General features: G+C 43.4%; 2 pseudogenes; both read left to right on the top strand.

The window, feature by feature from the left end:
• Positions 1-5,015: 5,015 nt before the first annotated feature.
• On the top strand, positions 5,016-8,078 carry LOC123168047 (cysteine-rich receptor-like protein kinase 4; annotated as a pseudogene).
• An 8,378-nt stretch (positions 8,079-16,456) lies between these two features.
• Positions 16,457-16,595, top strand: LOC123171718 (uncharacterized; annotated as a pseudogene).
• Positions 16,596-19,862: the final 3,267 nt, after the last annotated feature.

Genomic DNA, 19,862 nt, shown 5'->3' with positions numbered 1-19,862 from the left:
ACTCTAATGTCACCACAAGTATCCGTGGGTTTGATTATACAATATGCATCACACAATCTCAGATTCATCTATTCAAACCAACACAAAGAACTTCAAAGAGTGCCCTAAAGTTTCTACCGGAGAGTCAAGACGAAAACGTGTGCCAACCCCTATGCATAAGTTCACAAGGTTACTGAACCCACAAGTTGATCACCAAAACATACATCAAGTAGACCACGTGAATATCCCACTGTGACCACAGATAAGCACATGCAAGACATACATCAAGTATACTCAACTCCTTACAGACTCAATCCGATAAGATAACTTCAAAGGGAAAACTCAATCCATTACAAGAAGGTAGAGGGGGAGAAACATCATATGATCCAACTATAATAGCAAAGCTCGCGATACATCAAGATCGTGCCAAATCAAGATCACGAGAGAGAGAGAGAGAGAGAGAGAGAGAGAGATCAAACACATAGCTACTGGTACATACGCTCAGCCCTGAGGGTGAACTACTCCCTCCTCATCAGGGAGAGCGCCGGGATGATGAAGATGGCCACGGGTGTTGGACCCCCCCTGTGGCAGGGTGCCGGAACAGGGTCCCGACTGGTTTTTCGTGGCTAAAGAGGCTTGCGGCGGCGGAACTCCTGATCTTGGTTCTGTTCTGGAAGTTTGGGGATATATAAGAGGTGTTGGCGTCGGGTACAAGTTAGGGGGGTCGACGAGGCAGCCACGAGGTAGGGGGCGCGCCCTCCACCCTCATGGTAGCCTCGGGACTCTTCTGGTCCATCTCCGATGCTTCGTGGGCTTCTTCTGGTCCAAAAAAAATCTCCGTAAATTTTCAGGTCAGTTGGACTCCATTTGATATTCCTTTTCCCCGATACTCAAAAACAAGGGGAAAACAAAAACTGGCACTGGGCTCTAGGTTAATAGGTTACTCCCAAAAATCATATAAAATAGCATATAAATGCATATAAAACATCCAAGATGGATAATATAATAGCAGGGAACAATCAAAAATTATAGATACGTTGGAGACATATCACATCATCATTGTCGTCATCGTGTTTATTTTCTGGTATCAAGATTTGGTAAGGAATTTGTATCAAGTATCCCATAAGATACATATTGGGAGAACCACGGCCTCCTCAGAGTTTAGAGCTTCCTGGCCATCGCATTTGGTTCTTGATACGTTCTAGGCCGTCTGATCAAGCTCACTGAAGATCCGGGCCGTTGGATCGAAGCGTGACACTTTAGATCGAGACAGCGTCAAAACTTCGTGCCACCGCCTGTAATTATCAGATCTCACTGTGAACAAAGGTGGGATTTCGCATAGGCTGGCACAACGTTCGCTTTTTCCAATAAGTGACACACTAGGGTTCGATCAGTCTCTCCTCACTTCTCTCGCCCGCACATCTCTCTCGCTCGAGCCGCCGCCATCGCCAGCCATCCTCCCCATCATGCCTCTTCTCCTCCCCATCAGCCATCACCGCCGATCTAACAGCTCGTTCAGAAGCGTGATACCGACATCTCCCATCTCTTCACAGTAGGCGGGAGTCAGTTAAAGTTTGTCCGACGTAACAACTGATGTGTCCTCGGGAGCTTCGCCGGTCAGATCTGGATCCTGCTCCGCTTGGACAATGTTCATCTCCGAGCTCAAAGCTACATCTGAGGTGTGGTGGCCTCCGAGGTCTTACTCCAAGATCGAGTATGGCGCTAGGACAACAGCATCGGTGACGTCTTTACTCTGGTCTGACACCCGGCCCCAAGAGGCAAGTTTGCGACGAGAGTCCATGACATACTCCAGATTTCAAAACCCTATTGCCTAGCACCGGGCGAGATTCTGGACCTGGCCGAGGTGGTCGGTCGAGTTGGCAAGCAGCAAGATGTTGCCGAAGGCAAAAATCTGTACGGTGAAGAAAGTCTTCCCACAGCCAATGTTGTCGTCGAGTCGAAGATGAGCCATTGATCCTTCTTGACCACTCAGCGGGACTTGTATGGGCCACCAATATCTGAGCTAAATCTGGCAGATCTCTGGTAGGGGTTCTCGAGCTGATGATCTCATCTAGATGGTAATAGGAATTAAAGCGACACGGTGTTTACCAGGTTCGGGGCCTCTTGAAGAGGCAAAATCGAATGTCCTGCTTTTGTTGTATTGTTTATGGATGGGTACAAAGTACATGATGATCTACATCGAGATCTTACGGATAAATCTAGCATGCTTCTACGAACTAAACCCCTTGACTTATATAGGGGCCGGGGTACCTAAGGTTAGACATGACCGGTTGCATCTATAGGTAGAATGCCAAATATTGGAATATGGTGTATGCCAAGTCTCCGGAAGATTCTACCTTGAGTACGGGCTATAGCATATATATACCTACCCCGTTCTTCAAGCGTGGGTGGTCCTCGGCTCGGTGATCGTATGAAATTGAATGCATGAACTGGTACGAGCGCAAATGGAGTATCGAAACAAAGTGCACAGACAGGAGTATCAGGGCATTCATCTTGAAGTATCTTATATCTTATATCTTATATTTACTAATTGGAGGCACCATATGAGCCTCCACATTAGTCCACATCAGCAAGATTAATTTAGCGATTAGATTTAAAATTTAATGGTCTAGATCTATTAACAGATGATACCTGAATTTTTTTTAAAGAAACACCACGTACACCTGAATTTTTTTTAAAAAGGAACACCACGTACAAAAAGTGGATAGAAAGGAAGTCCTCACACGTACAAAAAGGAAGAAAAGAATTCCTAACCAACAACGATACCCTTTGTGAAAGTGTGAAGATAAAAAAATTAAGCCCACATGTACAGTATAAGAAAAGAAGTCCACATCCTCAAAAAAAAAGTCTCAACAGCCATATAGGCACGCCCTAAAAAACACCTATGTACGCACTGTCTCAAAAAGATCACCCATTCCAAAAGCATGCACTTAAAAAATATCACCGTGTCTTTCTTCTCTCTTTTTTTTAGTTGGTCGTGCCTTCTATCATCTCTGGCAAAAAATGACACGTAAAAAGAAGTGTGCGAGCCCCATTAAAAGAAGGTCCACATCGCATATTCTAAAAATAAATAAAATACACTCGCATGTTTCCTTGAAAAAAATACAGACACATAGAAATAAAGAAGGGTACCCAATAAAGAATCTTCAAGCCTCACGTTAAAAAAAACAGAGTCCATATATAACTTTTTTCTGTACAGTATAAACGCAGAATATATAAGTCAAAGGAAATATCTTTGTAATGGATCATCATAAAAGATGATCAATTAAGATAAAATAAACAAGAGACAAACAAACAAAATATCTCTATAATGGATCATGAATATCTTTATTATTTAGATAAGTGCTACCATGTGGATCCAATTCATATAATATTATTTTCTAGATCAGAAAGATGTGTATCTCGCCATAAAGGATCAAATTAATACATACTTTCTCCTTACATCCCAAATAGATGTACTTTACACAATGATAGGAATGATTCATTCAGAAAAATTATGGCAGTATGCAACATAAAGGGAAAATGGATGCACTATTTATAATCTTAAATCTTATAAACATGTGTATATCTTTATTATTATGATTATTTGAATAATAAAGCATTTGTCAATTTGTATGATACGAAGAATGTTAACTCCTGCATTTTAAATGTTAAAATAATTGTGAAGGTAATTATACATGCCTATATTATCTAGACCGTGTGGACGCACGGGATGGAATATAATTTGTATTGTTGGAAAGGTGTCTCGATGGGTGGGTTCGTGCCTGCTTCGTGGAGGATAAAAAGGAATCATTCGCATCACGACGATTACAACTCTAACCATATTCTAGTACTAGTATGATTGGCTTTATACGGAGCAGACGAAAGCTAGGTTATCTTCAAAAAGAAATTGTGTGTAGAGTAGAGAATATGCGGCCAGAGAGAGCACAATCAGGCAAGACAACGGAAGGGTCAACATCCACGCTGTTTTCTTTGTTAACTACGACGCTAATCAAGTGGTTATGTATCGAGTGGAGAGCTTCCTGGTCTCACGCAGTAGTCGTTTGTACTCCCTCCATCTCATAATATAATAACGTTTTTGACACTAGTATATTGTTGAAAACATTCTTATATTTTGAGACAGAGGGAGTAGTTTTGTACAAAATACACTACTGGGACCTGCATGGCATTCCACAGACTCATAGGAGTAGCCGAGTAGGGCGTGCCTGCGTGCAAGTCTATGAGCGTCTTGCGTCTATACAGTGTCGAAGAAATATAGAGTATATAAAAAGAAAAATTCAGCCGACATGCAGTTTTCATTGGGCGTTGTCACGTCAAACCGTGAAAGCGAGCTCGCAGTTTCTCGGACTGCGAGCAGCTATCCTTCACACTAATTTCATTTTTTATTTTTCCGTTCTTACTTTTTATTTTGGTTGTCTTGTTGCCACCTTCCAATAAAATATTGTAGCACTTGTGCGCACACGAACACGTCATCGTGTACCCTCGATGTTGCAGGTGATGCACCGCTGGTCACGTCGAAGAAGACCCGTCCAAAAGCGCGGTACGCAAGCAATCTGGCATGCTCTTTTATAAGCCCGAAACCCACACGCCCGGGAGGGATCCCGTCGGGGCGCGCGGCGGCTAGGGGGTGCCCTAGGTCGACCTGATCGCCCCTAGGGCCTCGTGGATTGCTGGCCTCCGAGACGAAGAACGAACGAAAAACAAGGAGGAAGAATAACAAGGAGAGAGATAAAGGTAAAGGTAAAAAGTGATATATTGATTGTTCGATTGTGTGTTGTTCAATCGGCCGTCACCCCTTACATATATATGAGGCGGCTGGCCTTCACGTACAAGAAAAGACTCAAATCACGTCCGAATTTAAATCATCTAAAGTTACCTACCGCTACTGCTCAGCAGGTTCTATAAAACTATTTCAACAGTAATTGAAGCAAATTTTCAAATTTGATCCCCAGGCATATCATCACATTGCACAACAGTTATTCAACTCTGAGCATCAGCTACCGAGAAGGCACCATCCATCCACTGATATCCATTTTTTCAGAATAGTTTATTTGTCGTTCCGTATCGACTCATTCAACCGTGAAGGAAGACTTTAGATTCTAATCAAATCACCAACCCTGGAGTGCTGCTACCCCTCTTCATAAGGGAAGAGAACATCCCCTTTCCGCCACCGTGCCTCTCCACTGGTGCTCCAAATATACGAGCACATAGTCTTCATCCTTGAGGTGAGTTCAACTGCTCCAACTCCTGCATACCAATTCCTTCTACTTCTTCACATTTCTTTTTCAAAAATAAGCGTCTTCAACATTTTCTCTGATGATCCTATCATCAATTCTAGTTAGGAATTTAGATTTGTTTTTACTCACCGTTTTTTGCATACAACAAGTCAACAGCTCTTCCTCTCCGCTAGTTAGTTCCCACGCACTCCAGAACTTCCGCTGTTTGGGATGATAGCCCTCTTGCTTTTACTTCATATTTGATTACAACCAATATTGCTATTATATCATGAATAAAATCATCTTCTCGTTAAGTTTTTTTTTTCAATGCACTTCGATTATTCATTTGTTTTGCGGAATCTATCTAATTTTGAAGGTCTTTTATCCTGTGTAATGAATCGAAAAGTGTTGTCCACAGCAGCATAACTGAATATTTTGTTCTATTGTCATCTCATTGACAATACATTGTCGTTCTTTTTGTTCTATTGTCATCTAGTTAATATTTTATAGTCAATCCATTGTGTTTTAGGCTATGGATTGGAGGCACTTGTAATCTTTGTTTTCTCTTTCTTTCTTTTAAGATTAAACTAAGGCCTAGGTTTGGCTAATATTGGAAGCCACAGAAGACCTAACACTGATATGTAGACAGGAATAAAATAAGTTTGGCTGATTAACAACAACTCCGCAACCATCAACTATTTTTCTTTCTTTTTTCTCTTTTGCAGGCATGAACTAGCAACTCCATAGAACTAAGAAAATTACCATGAGTATTATTTCATCTTTAGGACACAACTGCTTTTTAAACTTGCGGCCCTCTCTTACTCTAGGCTGTCCTCAGGCACAATACCGACCTAGAAGATAAACACTCCTAGTTGGTGATCATGTCTTCGGAAGAGGTAACAGGTATCGAACTGAATTTGCTAGAAAAAGTTACAAACCAATTTTCCGAGGAGCTCAAAATTGGAAGTGGTGGCTTTGGGGAAGTGTACAGGGTATGCTTATGAATTTTCTGTCGATTTCAAATGGTCACCTGCTACGTACTGGCTACTGCTAACAATGCATGCGTGTTGTATTTTTTTTTCAGGGTGTGCTTAATGGGTGTGAAATTGCTGTGAAGAAGCTTTATCTCACCAATAGATCAATAGATGATAAGAGTTTTACAAATGAATTTCGTCAACTTATGAAGGTCCAGCATGAAAACATTATACGGCTGATTGGCTACTGCTATGAGATAAAACATAAGCATACTGATTACGGGCAACTTGTCTTCTCTCAAGTTATAGACCGAGCTCTCTGTTTTGAATACATGCCGGAAGGAAGTCTTGCCAAGCATATTTCTGGTATGATGGCGGTCTATCCTCAGTTCAGCTATACTACTTGTCTATGAATACGTACATAATATTTTCCTTCTGGGCAGATGATTCTTGTATACATGATTGGTCCACAACATTCAAAATAATTAAAGGGACCTGCGAGGGCCTACACTACCTTCATAGAGGAACAGGAGACGGCAAACATATTTACCATCTAGACTTAAAACCGGAAAACATATTGTTGGATAAAGATATGGTCCCCAAAATCGCAGACTTTGGTTTGTCCAGACTCTTTGGTGAATCAAAGACCCACATAACAAACACCCGTATGGAGGGAACATTGTAAGCTGACGGTCTAGCATACATTTAGTTCCTAAGTACACATAAGTTCTAGCTAGTACTTCTATTGCTAACTACTTGTCCAATGCTTATTGATGTCATAAAGAGGATTCATGGCACCAGAATACATAAATGAGTGTGCGATATCACCAAAGAATGATGTGTTCAGTCTCGGCGTTATAATTTTCTACCTACTGGCCGGACAGAAGGGCTACAACGATTATTGTGAGTCGCGGTCCTCTCCAGGGCAACAATTCATTGACAGAGTAAGTTCTGGTTCTTGTTCTTTCACATATATTTTCTCTTATAATATTAAAGCATAAACATCATATGTATTTGAGCTTACCTACATTGCAATTTTGCAGGTACAAGAATACTGGAAAAAAAGGATGCGTGCATCGGTGGGCTACACATGGGACAAAATCGATCTCCTGGCGGTGAAGATATGCACTGAAATTGCAATGAGCTGTGTGGAGAAAGAGCGTAGGGACAGGCCTTCTACAAACAAGATTATTGATGAACTCCACCAACTAGACGCTCAAATGCAGATGTCAAAGAAAGATTCCGAGTCAGTTACAGGCCTGGTACGTACTCATCTCATGATTGAGGTTTATAGAATAACTGAACACTCTATCTATCATCCTTGGACATATATAAACCCCTTTTCACCTATAGGGAAAATCCGACGTAAGATATATTGCGCTTGATCCATCACTGGAGCTGCGCTTCCCGTTCAAACCAAATATGGACATGCCATGCTGCCTGCAGCTAACCAACATGACAGAAAATTCCATTGCCTTCAGTGTGAAGACAAACAAAAGGAAGTATAGCCCACAACCAAGCAAAGGAATCATACCACCATGTTCCAAGTCATACATCATTGTAACGTTGCGAGCACAGGAAGAGGCACCACCGAACATGCAGTGCCTCGACACGTTAATTGTGCAGAGCACAAGGGTGAGCGAGGATTTCACATCCCAAGAGATCACTCAACACTTCCTTGAGGAAGCAGAGGTGGATGAGGTGATATTGCCAATTGCTTATGTTGCATTCGAAAAATCTGACCTCGATGTATCTAAATAGGTAGTTACCGCAAAGAACTTCTATCTCCGGAGTGTAATTCATTTTGAGTGTTATTTTCGGTGGCAGGATATTTGTGAAAATTTATATTTTATAAGTCTATTTATATTTAATAAATGTTTTACATGTATACAATAATCAAATATAATATAGCATATGTGCACTACTAGGAAAACCCATATAGACAACCACTAAATTGTGGCGCGGGGCTGTAGGGCAGCGCTACTGCTACTTAGTAGTAGCGCGGGCTAAAAATACACGCTACTCGTTGTGTACAGTAGTAACGCGGACATAAAAAACCGTGCTACTACCAAGTGGGCCCCATCGTGCCCCACGGGACTGGCTACAGTAGTAGCACATAGTCTAAAATTCGCGGTACTACTAAGTAAATAGCAGTAGCGCAGGCTCCAAACCCCGCGCCACTATTATTGCCAGCTGGTGGGTCCCACCTTGTAGTAACGCGGGGTCTTCCGGGCGCTACTACTACTGGGGGGTTACTACTAACGCGGGGTCTTCCGGGCGCTACTACTACTGAGAGGTACGCGGGGTCTTCCATGCCCCTCGCTACTATTATGCGTAGCAGCCACCTTTACCCCCCCCCCCCCCACCTTCTCCCTCCCTTCCTCTCCTCACTTAATTACTTTCTTCTCTCTCTCCTTTGCCCCTCCACCATCTCCATTAATGGCTCCCCTTCCTTAGTTGCTTTCTTCTCTCTCTCCCATCTCCACATATCTCTTGCCCCTTGATGATAATCCGAGGGCTACGTGAACTATAGAAACCCGTCGCGTGGTGGTTGTAGTACCCACACTCCTGGGACCTTCACAGACTTGAGATATCACACGCTCACAATGGGGTAACTCAACTCTTATTATTCACGACTACTCCCTCGTTTCTAAATATTTGTCTTTCTAGAGATTTCAACAAGTGACTACATACGAAGTAAAATGAATGAATCTACACTCTAAAATATAATATGTCTATATCCATCCGTATGTGGTAGTCCATTTAAAATCTCTAAAAACACAAATATTTAGGAACGGAGGGAGTATAATCTTGGTAAAACTCTTTATATGTGGCTACCTCTCACTACTATAACATCTCTACCTCTCCCACTTGGTAGCTCTCTTCATAGCTTTCTCTTGGGTTCTTGCTTACACAAATGGGAGGTGTGGCACCCCTATTTATAGGATTACGACAACATTGGATGTTTTTCAAGTGGCATCCATCCAAGCCCTACAACATAATTCTAGAGAACTCTATACAACCATATCCAATGTTTATTCTAGTGTGTTCATGGCAAGCATCTAGTTTCTAGATATTTCCTACTACATCAGAATTTCTTACTCCAGAACTTTCCATAATTCTAGAGTTATCTCTAAATATCTCCACCATGATTATTCATGTAGCTTCTGAACCTTCTTCAAAATATTCTGCTTTCTCATGAAATACTCCATAATTTTCTAGAAGCTTCTTGAAGTGTTCTACATATTTCTAGAACCTTCCAATTATGCATTGCATTTGTCAAACAGAAGAAAGAAAAAAGGAAAACCGTGAAAAAACTGAAAAACAGAAAAGAATAGAGAAAAACAACTCGCACAATCTGTGAAACCAAAGAAAACCATCGCAAAAACAGTGAAAACAAATGAAAACCGAAGAAAACAATTATAAAACAGAAGGCCCGTCCTAGGAAAAAAGACATGGATTGGTACTTGGTCTTGCGCAATGAAACAACCATTGCGAGTCCCTCTTATTTATTTCTTACATTTTAAAGGTGTGACGAAGTCTACCGACCGGTCAGGACGTTCCACAGCCAATATATAGATTATTTTGACAATACACGGAATGCTCTCATAACTGGAAGCAATCTATCTATACTTCTATACTTAAAAAAATTATGGACTCTCTAGAAATTCACACGTTAATCAGTAATTAGGAGCCGTTAATTTGGTGGGACCGAGTTATAACGCCGCAGATTAACCCATGTAATCCTCCTTTAAACCATTAGACCTTTGACATTATAGTTGAATAATTACCCACCAATGCCATTAAGTTATTTGCACTAATATTGCTGTAGAAAAAGTTATTTGCACGAATCATATCTATCTTATATATTTACTAATTGGAGGCACCATACGAGGCACCACGTTAATCCTTAGAATTAAAGAATCTTGACCGTTGGATTAATATATAATCTATCTGTAGCCATCAGATGAAATATAAGACATGTTGTCTCAAACTACCACGTATTGAAGCACCGGTAGAAAAAGAGGCTTCCATACGCCCCCATTAGTCCCCAAAACAATCGAACCGCGACCAAAGGGGTCTTTAGTCGCGGTTCGGGAGGAGACCCGCGACCAACTATCTGGGCCCAGCGCGCTCGGTCGACAGCTGGCGGACGGGAGGGGCTTTAGTCCCGGTTGGCCTGGCCAACCGGGACTAAAGGTCCCCGAAGGCCTTTAGTCGCGGTTGGCCAGGCCAACCGGGACTAAAGGCCCATCCAGCTGGCGGACGGGAGGGGCTTTAGTCCCGGTTGGCCTGGCCAACCGGGACTAAAGGTCCCCGAAGGCCTTTAGTCGCGGTTGGCCAGGCCAACCGGGACTAAAGGCCCATCCCTATGTATAGGACTCAGCTCACTTCACTTCACTCAGCTCACTTCACAATTTTCAGAAGGGGGTGGTGGGTTCGCTTTTGGTTCCTCCTATGCACATAAGGTGTTCGATGAAATGCCCGAGAGCCTGAAACAAACATGATATGAAGTGTCCGAGCCACACTTGAGCTTTCTCATTTATTTTTCCTCCGCGATCGCGGTTAGCAACTTGAACCTTTCATGTGTCATTGATAAAATATGCATGTGTGTAGTTCATTGTTTAATTTGTATTATTTGTAGCTAGTTAGTTTAACAAATGCATGATGGTTAATTATATACTTTATATCATAATAATGCAGATGAATCGGCAATGGATGTACGGTCCCCGACTCTCCGGCGAGTTCACTACGGGTTTGAAAGATTTCCTCGTAGTGGCAAATGCGAACAAGCAGCAAGGTTTTATTATCTGTCCATGTGCTGTCTGTAAGAATCAGAAGGGTTACTCCTCCTCAAGAGACGTTCACATGCACCTGCTTCGGCACGGTTTCATGCGAAGCTATAATTGTTGGACCAAGCATGGAGAAAGAGGGGTTAGAATGGAAGAAGATGAAGAAGGGGATGATATCGATGACAACTATCATGATCATTTCGGTGATACTTTCATGGAGGATGATGCTGAAGGTGGGGAAGGGTTAGGTGAAGGTGAAGAAGAGGCACATGATGAGCCCGCTGATGATCTTGGTCGGACCATTGCTGATGCACGGAGACGCTGCGAAACTGACAAGGATAGGGAGAATTTGGATCGCATGTTAGAGGATCACAAAAAGTCGTTGTATCCAGGATGCGATAATAGTCTGAAAAAGCTGGGCTGCACACTGGATTTGCTAAAATGGAAGGCACATGAAGGTGTAGGTGACTAATCATTTGAAAATTTGCTGAAAATGTTGAAGAATATGTTCCCGAAGAATAACGAGTTGCCCGCCAGTACGTACGAAGCAAAGAAGGCTGTCTGCCCTCTAGGTTTAGAGGTTCTGAAGATACATGCATGCATTAACGACTGCATCCTCTACCGCGGTGAATACGAGAATTTGAATGAATGCCCTGTATGCACTGCATTGCGTTATAAGATCAGAGGCGATGACCCTGGTGACGATGTTGAGGGCGAGAAACCCAGGAAGAGGGTTCCCGCCAAGGTGATGTGGTATGCTCCTATAATACCACGGTTGAAACGTCTGTTCATGAACAAAAAGCATGCCAAGTCGTTGCGATGGCACAAAGAGGACCGTAAGTCCGACGGGGAGTTGAGACACACCGTCCCAAGCCGAGCTGAATATGCCTGAGGACTATGGACATGAACTTCGTAGGCAAGCAAAAATATTGAAGGAGGAGAAAGATGAAAGTAAAAAAAGCGGGAAACAAGTTGACCAGCTCGGGATGCAGAAGAAACAATCGATCCCCCCGCTCATAGTGAAAGCCGGTCCGGAAGAGGACCCCGAGATCATAGCAGTTGCGGCAGCACTTGGATTGACTGTAGCGGGTGCCATGAAACAAGCGTCCGAGATGGGTTTGACTCTTCGTGCCTTCTTAGGCCTTGAGGATGCGCCAGTATGTGAGATAGCATTACAATATGTGCGGAATGGGCCTCTCGTCGAGCCTGCGCGGGAAAAGAGTCTACCACCACAAATGCGAAATCTGCTACGTTGGTACAAGCAATTCATAACATGGGCCGACAAAGAATATGTTTATGCGGATGTTACAGAGGAGCATCACACCAAACGGTACTCTGTAGAAATTCATATGAGTGAATTGTTCCAGCTGTTCAATCTGCGCGACCTCGACAAATCTATGCTGAGTTGCTACGTTCTGTAAGTGATTTATTTCTACCTCATCTCGTTCTTCATTGCCTGCACTATATATATATATTGTCCTAACTATATTGTTGCGTACGCTATTATGCAGATTGAAGATTTGGGAATGCAAAATAAGAAACATCCATGATGTTGGGTTCATTGACCCACATATCGTTAATGGACATGTGTTACAACATCACCCCGAAGACGTGGAGAAAGACTTGTACAAGTTTCTTAGAAAGCATCAACTCAAAAGTCATATTCTATTTCCTTACCATTTTGGGTGAGTGTTTCTCTCTTGTGCCCATTCTCTTTTGTTTACTCCATGCATGGTATGTCTAATCGATGAGTTATGCATGATTGTGCATGTAACGTGTCCGCAGGTTCCACTGGATTCTGCTAAATATTGAACTTCACACCTCCAGAGTTCTAATCATGGACTCTATGGATTCGGATCCAAACGTTGGGCCGACATGAGAAAAATGCTGCAAAAGTAATTATTTTCAATCATTTGAGCTCTATATCGATCGGTCTCTTTCGTTCATTTTCTAATATCAAGTAACTAATAACTTCCTTATTCATTTAATTTTCTTTGCCCTGTAGGGTTTGGAGACGGTTCTCAGAAGAAATTGTCGGTGAATTCAAACATGAGCTAGATTTCAGAAGGTTAGTTAATGTGGATAAGCAGCCACCGGGGACCAATCTATGTGGATACTATGTTTGTGAGAACATCCGGAGACACACCACTGAGCGGAAGGCATCGGATAGCGTGCGGAACGCGACGGATAACTTGCGGAGGAGGCTTAGTCCAGAAGCTCGCTTCCGACCAATTCAAGAAGAATTAGCAGGATTTTTCACGAGGGAAGTCATCAATCCTAAGGAGAACACTATACCGAGGACGAAGAAATTTATATGCATACCCGAGATTGAAACTTGTACGAAGTTGTATATGGTCATCCATCCTAATTGTGTATGGAAACTTGTTCGAAGTTGTATATGGTCACCCGAGATTGAATATATATTATATATTCCTCTTGAATTCTTCTTGTTTGAAATTTCATATGCATGTATATAGTAGCGTAAAATATGTGTACTGAAACTTTATCAAAATTAAAATAAAACACAAAATATAATATAAAAGAAATAAAACACTCCAAACTAAAAAGAAACCAGGTTTAGGGGGGCTAAAACCCTACACCTGTGGAGGAGCCCTTTAGTCCCGGTTGGCCACGAGAACCGGGACTAAAGGTCCTCCGCCCCGACGGACCACGGGCGCCCACGTGGACGGGCCTTTAGTCCCGGCCAGCCACAAGAACCGGGACTAAAGCCTTTAGTCGCGGTCCGTAAGAGGCGCGACTAAAGGGGGGTCTTTAGTCGCGCATATTTAGTCCCGGTTGCACAGCCGGGACTAAAGGCTATTGCGAACCGGGACTAAAGGGCTTTTTTCTACCAGTGAAGTCTTGACCCCTTGGGACTCTCTCTATTTCCTAGAAAAAACAAAAATCTGAGCGGCCATATGTTGTCTTATACTACCACGTATGGAAGTCATGATCCCTTGGGACTCTCTCTATCTCCTAGAAAAAACAAAAATCTGAGCGGCCATATCAATTAGATGAAACGTTACATTTGTAGTCCAGCTTCCTCACGTTCAACATTGGTTGAAAGAAAAAAAATCAGCCACGGTTCCATAAAAAAGGATAGCCCACTTCCATAAAAGTTGGGCGCTGAAAAAGAAAAAAAAACAGATCGCATCTAGAAAAGAAAAAACAAATGACATCTGTCACGTTATAATTTGGTGAACCAAAACTAGGAAAGACTCCACGGTTCCCTCAAAAAGGAATAATATCCTTCTATAAAAACTCCATCGATGAAAAAAAATCAGATCTAATCTCCTTGCATAAAAAACTCCAGGGATGAAAAAAAGAAAGATATGTTTGACTAACAAATCTTTATTTTCCCGATTGAAAAGGAAAAGAACAGCCACACAAGGCTTCCATACGTGGATGAAAGTTATACGTAACATATAGATGGCCCGGCCAAAAAACAAGCAAGTAGGAAATCAACCTCATATAGATGGTTCCTTATATGAAAAGGGATAGCTTCTTTACATAAAAACTTCACCGATGGAAACAAAAAAGAAACAGATCAAACCTAAGAAAGGAACGACATCGCATCCTAAAAAAAAGGAAAATATCCCCCTCGACTCCTGTACAAGGCCACTTAATCCTGTATAAAAAGGATTAACATGATTCTTTGGAGGTGTAGATTGTCATAGATAGTAAGTATGTACATGTATTTTTTATCCTAATAAAAGAGAAAAATAATAGCTATTAAAACATCATTATATACATATAAATCGCTGAATTATTAAAAAAAGAATTTGATCGTATCATGCACCACAAAGATCTCATATAAACAGTACAATTTTTGTACAGCCACTACTGTCCCTCTCATAAAAACATAATTGTCTATGTGATATGCATATGTATAGTATGGGTAGAAAATATTAAAATTTTCCTATACATGTCAATCATAAGAGAAATTCTTAAATTTTTTTGGTACAAACAAGATCTTATAATCAGAATAATCTATGGTGCTTATAGTATAATGAGAATATACAACTGCCTATTTTTAAATATGTACATTATTAGCTACGACGTGGTGTATGTTGATAAAAAGTCGTTCATGTATATATGTATCCATTATTCTATATAGAAACAAATTTTTTACAATTCTACCATGCTTCCGTTTCAAAAAAAGAAGACGTCTGTCTTTTTTTGGCTTAATGAGAAAGTAATATATGTTGCAATTGGGCAATTTATCTTTATACCTTCTAGAAACTTTTAGATCATGAGTACATGATACCCTTATGCAACAACTTCTAGGTCCGTAACCATGTTTTCTACCAACATAACACATATACCCTTATGTAACCTTGATAAGTAGGACATCCATATGTCCACATATCGGCCATAAATCTGACGTGGATCGCTGTGACATAATTGGGTGCAAACAATCTAATCACAAAATAGTCAAAGCAATGTAACTTCATTGCAAGCTATGTGCATGTGTGATAATAATAACCTATATCAACATATGCAAATTATTGTTTGACATTTCAAATCTCTCAAAACTTTGTTATATCTAATATTAAAATTGCTAGCCCATGCAGGTGCACCGGTTGACGACCAGTACTCATAATAATTATATTTAGTTATTTTCCTTTGACTTATCGGTGTCTCTCTCCTCAAGTAGCGTCATGCAAAGCTACACTCTCGAAGCTTCCAACATATGCTGTTAAACAACATGATGGTCAGGTCCAAGGGGCGCTCCACCGCACCGGTTAGGTTGAGATAACTCTCGGTCTAGGTTTGTTAGAGTATATGGTTGTGATCTCTTTACGTTTATCTTATCTCTACTTTCCTTGTACCTCAAGATGTAATCTCAACAAACCTGTATGCTTATCAAGGATATGCCCTGCCTATATTAACACGAAACCGTCGCCTCGAGAGAGGTACGACGTTCTTCGCTTCTTCACATGGTATCAGAGCCTCCTCTATCCACCTCATCTAGCAAAACCATCCATCGCCAGCCATGTCGTCCTCCTCCAGCGCCGCCCAGGCTTCCATTGGGAAGGTTGCAGAAAAGCTCAGCCGCATCAATTATGGCCTATGGCGTGCGCAGGTGACACCGCAGCTGAGGGGGGCTGGCCTCTTCGGCTATGCCGACGGCACCATGCCGGAACCTGTCAAGATCCTCACCACGAAGGACAAAGACGGGAAAGAAGAGCAGACTCCGAACCCTCTACATCCGATCTGGTTTAGAGAAGGGCAGCAGGTACTTGGATACTTGCTTAATACCCTCACCAAAGAGGTCCTCGTGCAGGTTACCTCCATCGCCACGCCGCACGAGCTCTGAGCAGCTCTTGCCCACATGTTCTCGTCGCAGTCTCGAGCCCGTGTCAACAACATCCGAGTTTCTCTCTCCATGGCGCAGAAGGGGACGCAATCTGTTGCTGCCTACTTCGCCCAGATGAGGGCGGTCGCCGATGAGCTCGCGGCCGCTGGAAAGCACATCGATGATGATGAGCTCGTCTCCTACATCACCGCCCGCCTCGACATGGAGTACCAGCCCCTCGTCTCCGCCAATGACGCACGCACCGACACCATCAACCTCGACGATCTCTATGCTCAGATGAGCAACTTCGATCAGCGCCTCGCCCTCTACAACAACACCTCGGGCGGGGGGTTCAAGTCGTCTGCAAACGTGGTCGCTCGTGGTGGTCGTAGCGGTGGTAGTGGCGGCTCCTCAGGCTACCGCGGACCACCGCGCGGCAAGGGTAAGCCGCCAGCAGGAGCAAACAGCAGCAGCGGCAACTCCTCTCGTGGTGGCGGCGGCGGCGGCGGGCGGCCCTTCAACAACAAAAACAACAAGGGCCGCCGTGGTGGCAGACCTCGTGCCAACCCCGACGCACCGCGATGCCAAATCTGCGGCAAGCTAGGCCACACCGCACGCGATTGCTGGTATCGCTATGAAGTCGACGGCGAGTCATCACAAGACGAGAAGGTTGCAGGCGCTGCTGACGGCTCCTACGGCATCGACATGAACTGGTATGTGGACAGCGGCGCGACTGACCACATCACCAGTGAGCTAGAAAAGGTGACAGTTCATGAGAAGTACCGCGGGCAAGACCAAGTTCACACTGCCAACGGAGAAGGTATGAGCATTAGCCACGTTGGTCATTCAGTGCTTAAAACTCCCCATAGAAATATCCGTCTAAGAATTTTTTTGCATGTTCCTAGTGCTTCCAAAAATCTCCTTTCAGTTCATCGCATTGCCATTGACAACCATGTATTCCTTGAGTTTCATCCGTTTTTCTTTTTGATCAAGGATCGGGTCACGAAGAAAATTCTGTACCGAGGTAGATGCGTTCGAGGGCTTTACCCGTTGATTCCGGAGCTTAGGAGATTGAATAAAGAAGCCTATGGTCTAACCAAAGTCTCTTCAACACAGTGGCATGATAGATTAGGACATGCATCTTTTTCTATAGTCGAACATTTGCTTAAACAGAATAAGCTCCCGTTTGTTGGTGAGCATGATCGTGAAACAGTTTGTGATTCATGTCAGTGTGCTAAGAGTCATCAATTACCTTATCCTGTGTCTACAAGTGTTTCCACTAAACCTCTTGAGCTCATATTTTCCGATGTCTGGGCCCTGCCCCTAATTCAGTTGGTAGACACACCTATTACATAAGTTTTATCGATGACTATAGCAAGTACACCTGGATCTATCTCATCAAAAAGAAATCTGATGTATTTCAAATTTTCCGCAACTTTAAAGCACTAGTAGAAAGAAAGTTTGATTGCAAAATCTTAGCTCTCCAATCTGATTGGGGAGGGGAGTACCGAAATCTCAACTCCTTCTTTCAACAAATTGGCATATCACACCACGTGTCATGCCCCCATGCTCACCAGCAGAACGGATCAGCCGAGCGAAAACACAAGCATATAGTTGAAGTCGGTCTTGCATTGCTCGCTGCTGCCTCCATGCCTTTGAAATTCTGGGATGAGGCCTTTCTCACCGCAGTCCACCTCATAAACATGTTTCCTAGTAGGGTCATCAACAATGAATCTCCAGTAGAATGTCTCCTTCACACAAAACCAGACTACACATCATTACGAGTGTTTGGGTGTGCGTGTTGGCCAAATCTCCGGCCATACAACAACCGCAAACTCATGTTCCGATCAAAACAGTGTGTTTTCTTGGGTTATAGTCCACAACATAAGGGTGTGAAGTGTCTTGATGTATCCACTGGACGTGTCTATATCTCACGTGACGTTGTGTTCGATGAAACCTTTTTCCCTTTTGCACAACTTCATCCAAATGCCGGAGCCCTTCTAAAGGAGATTCTTCTTCTACCTTCACACCTCACCGGTCGTGACAACGGGGATGCTTTAAACACTGATCATATCTTGTTGACTAATCCTCTTACTAATGATGGCCTTGAGTTTTGTGATGCAACAGCAAAAACAGTGCAGAAAACGGTGAAGAAATCAGCCAAAACCATCATTTTATGCTTCCTGGACAAAACAGCAACAACATCGGGGCAGATCTGCCTCGGGATCCAGGCGCATCCTCCTCGGTATCCAACCCGCGTCAGTCTGCCGCGCTGTCCCCCACGGGATCAGTGCCACCCGCGTCAGGCCGATTCGTCTCGAGCCCCGTGCCGCCTCACGAAACCAGCGGCTCGGTGGACCGCTAGGTGACCGCCCTGCACCAACCCGCCAGCGCCATGCGGCACCATCTTCAGCTGCCCGTGCCTGGCCCCGCGCCTGGCCCCACATCTGGTCGGTTTGGCGCCGACACACGCTGCTACGCGCGGCGCACGCCACGACGGGATGCGGGCGCAGACTCCCATGAGGATCCAGCCGCAGATCCTGTCCTGCCGGCTCCATCATTGACCAATCATGAGCCTGCCACCAATGCGGGATCGGGATCTTCTGCGGCGCTTTCTCCTCCTGCATCACGCACGCCGGTCATAGAAGATCTGGCCTGCGCATCCTTGATACGTCTCCAACGTATCTATAATTTTTGATTGTTCCCTGCTATTATATTACCCGTTTTGGATGTTTATGGGCTTTACTTTACACTTCTATATCATTTTGGGACTAACCTACTAACCGGAGGCCCAGCCCGTATTGCTGTTTTTTTGCCTATTTCAGTGTTTCGAAGAAAAGGAATACCAAACGGAGTCCAAATGGAATGAAACATTCAGGAGCGATCTTTTTGGAACAAACGTGATCCAGAGGACTTGGAGTGCAAGTCAAGAAGCAATTGAGGAGGCCACAAGGGTGGAGGGCGCGCCTCCCCCTACTGGGTGCGCCCCCTATCTCGAGGGCCCCTCGAGCATCCACCGACCTACTTCTTCCTCCTATATATACCCACGTACCCCGAGAACATCAGGGGCGACCACGAAAAACTATTTCCACCACGTAACCTTCTGTATCCGCGAGATCCCATCTTGGAGCCTTCGCCGGCGTTCCGTCGGAGGGGGAATCAACCACGGAAGGCTTCTACATCAACACCATAGCCTCTCCGATGAGTTGTGAGTAGTTTACCACAGACCTTCGGGTCCATAGTTATTAGCTAGATGGCTTCTTCTCTCTCTTTGGATCTCAATACCATGTTCTCCTTGATCTTCTTGGATATCTATTCGATGTAACTCTCTTTGCGGTGTGTTTGTCGAGATCCAATGAATTGTTGGTTTATGATCAAGTTTATCTATGAGAAATATTTGAATCTCCTCTAAATTCTTTTATCTGTGATTAACTTATCTTTGCAAGTCTCTTCGAATTATCAGTTTGGTTTGGCCTACTAGTTTGATATTTCTTGCAATGGGATAAGTTCTTAGCTTTGGGTTCAATCTTGCGGTGTCCTTTCCCAGTGACAGCAGGGGCAGCAAGGCACGTATTTTATT

The sequence above is a fragment of the Triticum aestivum genome, chromosome 7D, assembly GCF_018294505.1.
Source record: "Triticum aestivum cultivar Chinese Spring chromosome 7D, IWGSC CS RefSeq v2.1, whole genome shotgun sequence".
Taxonomy (NCBI): domain Eukaryota; kingdom Viridiplantae; phylum Streptophyta; class Magnoliopsida; order Poales; family Poaceae; genus Triticum; species Triticum aestivum.
This window is presented reverse-complemented; position numbering and strand designations above follow the sequence as displayed.